At 48.5% G+C, this 5,642-nt stretch overlaps 1 long non-coding RNA gene across 2 annotated transcripts; it reads left to right on the plus strand.

The window, feature by feature from the left end:
• Positions 1–1,788: 1,788 nt before the first annotated feature.
• On the plus strand, positions 1,789–4,387 carry LOC127925189 (uncharacterized). Of its 2 annotated transcripts, none has more exons than XR_008120033.1 (3): positions 1,789–1,853; positions 2,225–2,284; positions 4,319–4,387. It is a non-coding gene; the product is annotated as an uncharacterized LOC127925189 (long non-coding RNA). The 2 variants fall into 2 exon arrangements; XR_008120034.1 differs by lacking the exon at positions 2,225–2,284 and adding an exon at positions 4,143–4,202.
• The last annotated feature ends 1,255 nt before the right edge of the window (positions 4,388–5,642 follow it).

A 5,642-nucleotide genomic window follows, 5' to 3' on the forward strand; every position in this document is an offset into this window, starting at 1 on the left:
AGGTAGTGCACTATATAGGTTAAGTTACAGAGCCCTGGTCCAAGGTAGTGCATATATAGGGGTAGGGTAATGTTACAGACTCCATGGGCCCTGGTCCAAGGTAGTGCACTATATAGGGAGTAGGGTAATGTTACAGACTCCATATGGGCCCTGGTCCAAGGTAGTGCACTATATAGGAGTAGGGTAATGTTACAGACCCATGTGGGCCCTGGTCCAAGGTAGTGCACTATATAGGGAGTAGGGTAATGTTACAGACTCCATGTGGGCCCTGGTCCAAGGTAGTGCACTATATAGGGAGTAGGTTCATGTTACAGACTCTATGTGGGCCCTGGTCCAAGGTAGTGCACTATATAGGAGTAGGGTAATGTTACAGACTCCATGTGGGCCCTGGTCCAAGGTAGTGCACTATATAGGGAGTAGGGTAATGTTACAGACTCCATGTGGGCCCTGGTCCAAGGTAGTGCACTATATAGGGAGTAGGGTAATGTTACAGACTCCATGGGCCCTGGTCCAAGGTAGTGCACTATATAGGGAGTAGGGTCATGTTACAGACTCCATGTGGGCCCTGGTCCAAGGTAGTGCACTATATAGTCCAAGGAGTAGGGTAATGTTACAGACTCCATGTGGGCCCTGGTCCAAGGTAGTGCACTATATAGGAGTAGGTAATGTTACAGACTCCATGTGGGCCCTGGTCCAAGGTAGTGCACTATATAGGAGTAGGGTAATGTTACAGACTCATGTGGGCCCTGGTCCAAGGTAGTGCACTATATAGGGAGTAGGGTAATGTTACAGACTCCATGTGGGCCCTGGTCCAAGGTAGTGCACTATATAGAGGAGTAGGGTAATGTTACAGACTCCATGTGGGCCCTGGTCCAAGGTAGTGCACTATATAGGGAGTAGGTAATGTTACAGACTCCATGTGGGCCCTGGTCCAAGGTAGTGCACTATATAGGGAGTAGGGTAATGTTACAGACTCCATGTGGGCCCTGGTCCAAGGTAGTGCACTATATAGGAGTAGGGTAATGTTACAGACTCCATATGGGCCCTGGTCCAAGGTAGTGCACTATATAGGTAATGTTACAGACTAGGGTAATGTTACAGGACTCCATGTGGGCCCTGGTCCAAGGTAGTGCACTATATAGGGAGTAGGGTAATGTTACAGACTCCATGTGGGCCCTGGTCCAAGGTAGTGCACTATATAGGGAGTAGGGTAATGTTACAGACTCCATATGGGCCCTGGTCCAGGTAGTGCACTATATAGGGAGTAGGGTTAATGTTACAGACTCCACAAGGTAGTGCACTATATAGGGAGTAGGTTAATGTTACAGACTCCATGTGGGCCCTGGTCCAAGGTAGTGCACTATATAGGGAGTAGGGTAATGTTACAGACTCCATGTGGGCCCTGGTCCAAGGTAGTGCATAGGGAGTAGGGTAATGTTACAGACTCCATATGGGCCCTGGTCCAAGGTGTAGAGTAGGGTTACAGACTCCATGTGGGCCCTGGTCCAAGGTAGTGCACTATAGGGAGTAGGGTAATGTTACAGACTCCATGTGGGCCCTGGTCCAAGGTAGTGCACTATATAGGGAGTAGGGTAATGTTACAGACTCCATGTGGGCCCTGGTCCAAGGTAGTGCACTATATAGGAGTAGGTAATGTTACAGACTCCATGTGGGCCCTGGTCCAAGGTAGGAGTAGGGTAATGTTACAGACTCCATGTGGGCCCTGGTCCAAGGTAGTGCACTATATAGGGAGTAGGGTAATGTTACAGACTCCATATGGGCCCTGGTCCAAGGTAGTGCACTATATAGGGAGTAGGTTAATGTTACAGACTCCATGTGGGCCCTGGTCCAAGGTAGTGCACTATATAGGGAGTAGGGTAATGTTACAGACTCCATGTGGGCCCTGGTCCAAGGTAGCACTATATAGGGAGTAGGGTAATGTTACAGACTCCATGTGGGCCCTGGTCCAAGGTAGTGCACTATATAGGGAGTAGGGTAATGTTACAGACTCCACTGCACCATGTTACAGTGGGCCCTGGTCCAAGGTAGTGCACTATATAGGAGTAGGTTAATGTTACAGACTCCCATGTGGGCCCTGGTCCAAGGTAGTGCACTATATAGGAGTAGGGTAATGTTACAGACTCCATGTGGGCCCTGGTCCAAGGTAGTGCACTATATAGGGAGTAGGGTAATGTTACAGACTCCATGTGGGCCCTGGTCCAAGGTAGTGCACTATATAGGGAGTAGGTTAATGTTACAGACTCCATGTGGGCCCTGGTCCAAGGTAGTGCACTATATAGGAGTAGGGTAATGTTACAGACTCCATGTGGGCCCTGGTCCAAGGTAGTGCACTATAGGGAGTAGGTTAATGTTACAGACTCCATGGGCCCCAGTCCAAGGGCACTATATAGGGAGTAGGTTAATGTTACAGACTCCATGTGGGCCCTGGTCCAAGGTAGTGCACTATATAGGGAGTAGGGTAATGTTACAGACCCCATGTGGGCCTGGTCCAAGGTAGTGCACTATATAGGAGTAGGTTAATGTTACAGACTCCATGTGGGCCCTGGTCCAAGGTAGTGCACTATATAGGAGTAGGTTAATGTTACAGACTCATATGGGCCCTGGTCCAAGGTAGTGCACTATATAGGGAGTAGGTTAATGTTACAGACTCCATGTGGGCCCTGGTCCAGGTAGTGCACTATAGGGAGTAGGTTAATGTTACAGACTCCATGTGGGCCCTGGTCCAAGGTAGTGCACTATATAGGGAGTAGGGTAATGTTACAGACTCCATGTGGGCCCTGGTCCAAGGTAGTGCACTATATAGGGAGTAGGGTAATGTTACAGACTCCATGTGGGCCCTGGTCCAAGGGTCCACTATATAGGTAGGGTAATGTTACAGACCATGTGGGCCCTGGTCCAAGGGAGTAGGGTAAGTTACATGACTCCATGTGGGCCCTGGTCCAGGGTAATGTTACAGACTCCATGTGGGCCCTGGTCCAAGGTAGTGCACTATAGGGGATAGGTTAATGTTACAGTATGTGGGCCCTGGTCCAAGGTAGCACTATAGGGAGTAGGTTACAGACTCCATGTGGGCCCTGGTCCAAGGTAGTGCACTATATAGGGAGTTAGGGTAATGTTACATGTTTTCATTTGGGCCCTGGGAAAGTCTGTAGTGCACTATATAGGAGTAGGTTAATGTTACAGACCCCATGTGGGCCCTGGACTCCATCTCCAGGTAGTTAAACTATACAGGGCAGTAGGGTAATGTTACAGACATGTGGGCCATGGTCAGGGGCCTATATAAGTTTGTTCCTGGTCCAAGGTAGTCTATATAGGGAGTAGGGTAAGTTTCCATGTCTTAGTTATGAGTAAACTTACAGAGTCTATTTTAATGGGCACTTAAATCCTTAAGACTTATTTGTTTTAAAGACGTGGGTTAATGTTAGAAAACAATGATGGGCCCTGGTCCCAAGGTAGTGCACTATATAGGGAGTAGGGTAATGTTACAGACTCCATATGGGCCCTGGTCCAGTGTAGTGCACTATAGAGTAGGGTAATGTTACAGTCCATGGGCCCTGGTCCAAGGTAGTGCACTATATAGGGAGTAGGTTATGTTACAGACCCCATGTGGGCCCTGGTCCACAGATGGTAGGAGTAGCGTAATGTTACAGACTCCATGTGGGCCCTGGTCCAAGGTAGTGCACTATATAGGGAGTAGGGTCATGTTACAGACTGCATGTGGGCCCTGGTCCAAGGTAGTGCACTATATAGGGAGTAGGTTCATGTTACAGACTCCATGTGGGCCCTGGTCCAAGGTAGTGCACTATATAGGGAGTAGGTTCATGTTACAGACTCCATGTGGGTCCTGGTCCAAGGTAGTGGTTCATGTTACAGACATATGGGCCCTGGTCAGAATAGGACTATATAGGGTAGGGTAATGTTACAGACTCCATGTGGGCCCTGGTCCAGGTAGTGCACTATATAGGGAGTAGGGTAATGTTACAGACTCCATGGGCCCTGGTCCAGGTAGTGCACTATATAGGAGTAGGTTAATGTTACAGACTCCATGTGGGCCCTGGTCCAAGGTAGTGCACTATAGGAGTAGGGTAATGTTACAGACTCCATGTGGGCCCTGGTCCAAGGTAGTGCACTATATAGGGAGTAGGTTAATGTTACAGACTCCATGTGGGCCCTGGTCCAAGGTAGTGCACTATAGGGAGTAGGGTAATGTTACAGACTCCATGGGCCCTGGTCCAAGGTAGTGCACTATATAGGGAGTAGGGTAATGTTACAGACTCCATGTGGGCCCTGGTCCAAGGTAGTGCACTATATAGGGAGTAGGGTAATGTTACAGACTTCATATGGGCCCTGGTCCAAGGTAGTGCACTATATAGGGAGTATGTTAATGTTACAGACTCCATGTGGGCCCTGGTCCAAGGTAGTGCACTATATAGGGAGTAGGGTAATGTTACAGACTCCATGTGGGCCTGTCTCGGTTGTTTCGTGGTAAATCAGCGATGTTATTCTGTTCTTGTTCATGTTTTCGTTTGTCTCCTTGGGAAAGTCTGTGTTGTTTGGCTGGTGATGATGTATGGATCACATGATTACATCCCACACTTTATTGGGCCGATGAAAGTAGTGGACATCTCCAGACCAGTTAAATCCCACACAGGCAGAGGATGTTTAGGAGAACAGTCATCTCAGGGCCAAGTTTGTTCCTGGGAAGTCAAATTTGTTTTAGTTATGAGAAACTCACACAGTCTATTTTAACAATGCAGGGCTGGTTAAATCCTTAAGACTTATTTGTTTTAAAGATGTGGGTTAAAAGGGAGATGCTGTAGAAAAACAATGATGGATCATAATATATTTACATCCCAAAGTTTCAGTGATTTCTGAGGAGAAACCTCTGGCGTTTGAGGTCGCACTGTTCTAGGATAAGCAGTGGTAAAAGATGTGGGGTGACCCACATGTGTGTGAGTGTGTGTGTGTGTGTGGGTAGTGAGAGTGTGTGTGTGTATGCGTGTGAGTGTGTGTGTGTATAGGATAGAGAGGGAGAGGGCTGTGTGTGTGTGTGTATGTAGAGAGGGAGTGTGTGTATGCGTATAGTGATAGTGTGTGAGTATGCGTGTGATGTGTGTGTGTGTATGCATGTGTGAGATGGTGTGTGTGTGTATGGTGAGTGTGTGTGTGTAGTGTGTGTGTGTGTGTGATATGCGTGTGTGTAGACCCGTGTAGGTGTATGCGTGTGCTGGTTAGTGTGTGAGATGCGTGTGTGTATGCGTGTGTGTGTGTATGCGTGTGTGTGTGTGATAGAGTGGAGAGGGCTGTGCGCGTGTGAGATGGGTGTGTGCATGTGTTAAAGGGATACTCTGCCCCATATAGAGAGGGAGAGGGCCAGACCCACATAGATAGAGAGGGAGAGGCTGATTTATTCTCATAGGATAGAGAGGGAGAGGGCTGGAGACAATTGCGACCCTCATTGAATAGAGGGCTGGGACAATAGGATAGATGAGGGAGTGGTCCGACCCACATAGGATAGAGGGTGAGAGGGCTGTGTGACCCACATAGGATAGAGAGGGAGAGGGCTGGTTAGACCCCACATAGAGAGGATAGTTAGACCCACATAGGGAGGGAGGGCTGGT

Source organism: Oncorhynchus keta, unplaced genomic scaffold (genome assembly GCF_023373465.1).
Source record: "Oncorhynchus keta strain PuntledgeMale-10-30-2019 unplaced genomic scaffold, Oket_V2 Un_contig_5245_pilon_pilon, whole genome shotgun sequence".
In the NCBI taxonomy this organism is placed as follows: Eukaryota; Metazoa; Chordata; class Actinopteri; order Salmoniformes; family Salmonidae; genus Oncorhynchus; species Oncorhynchus keta.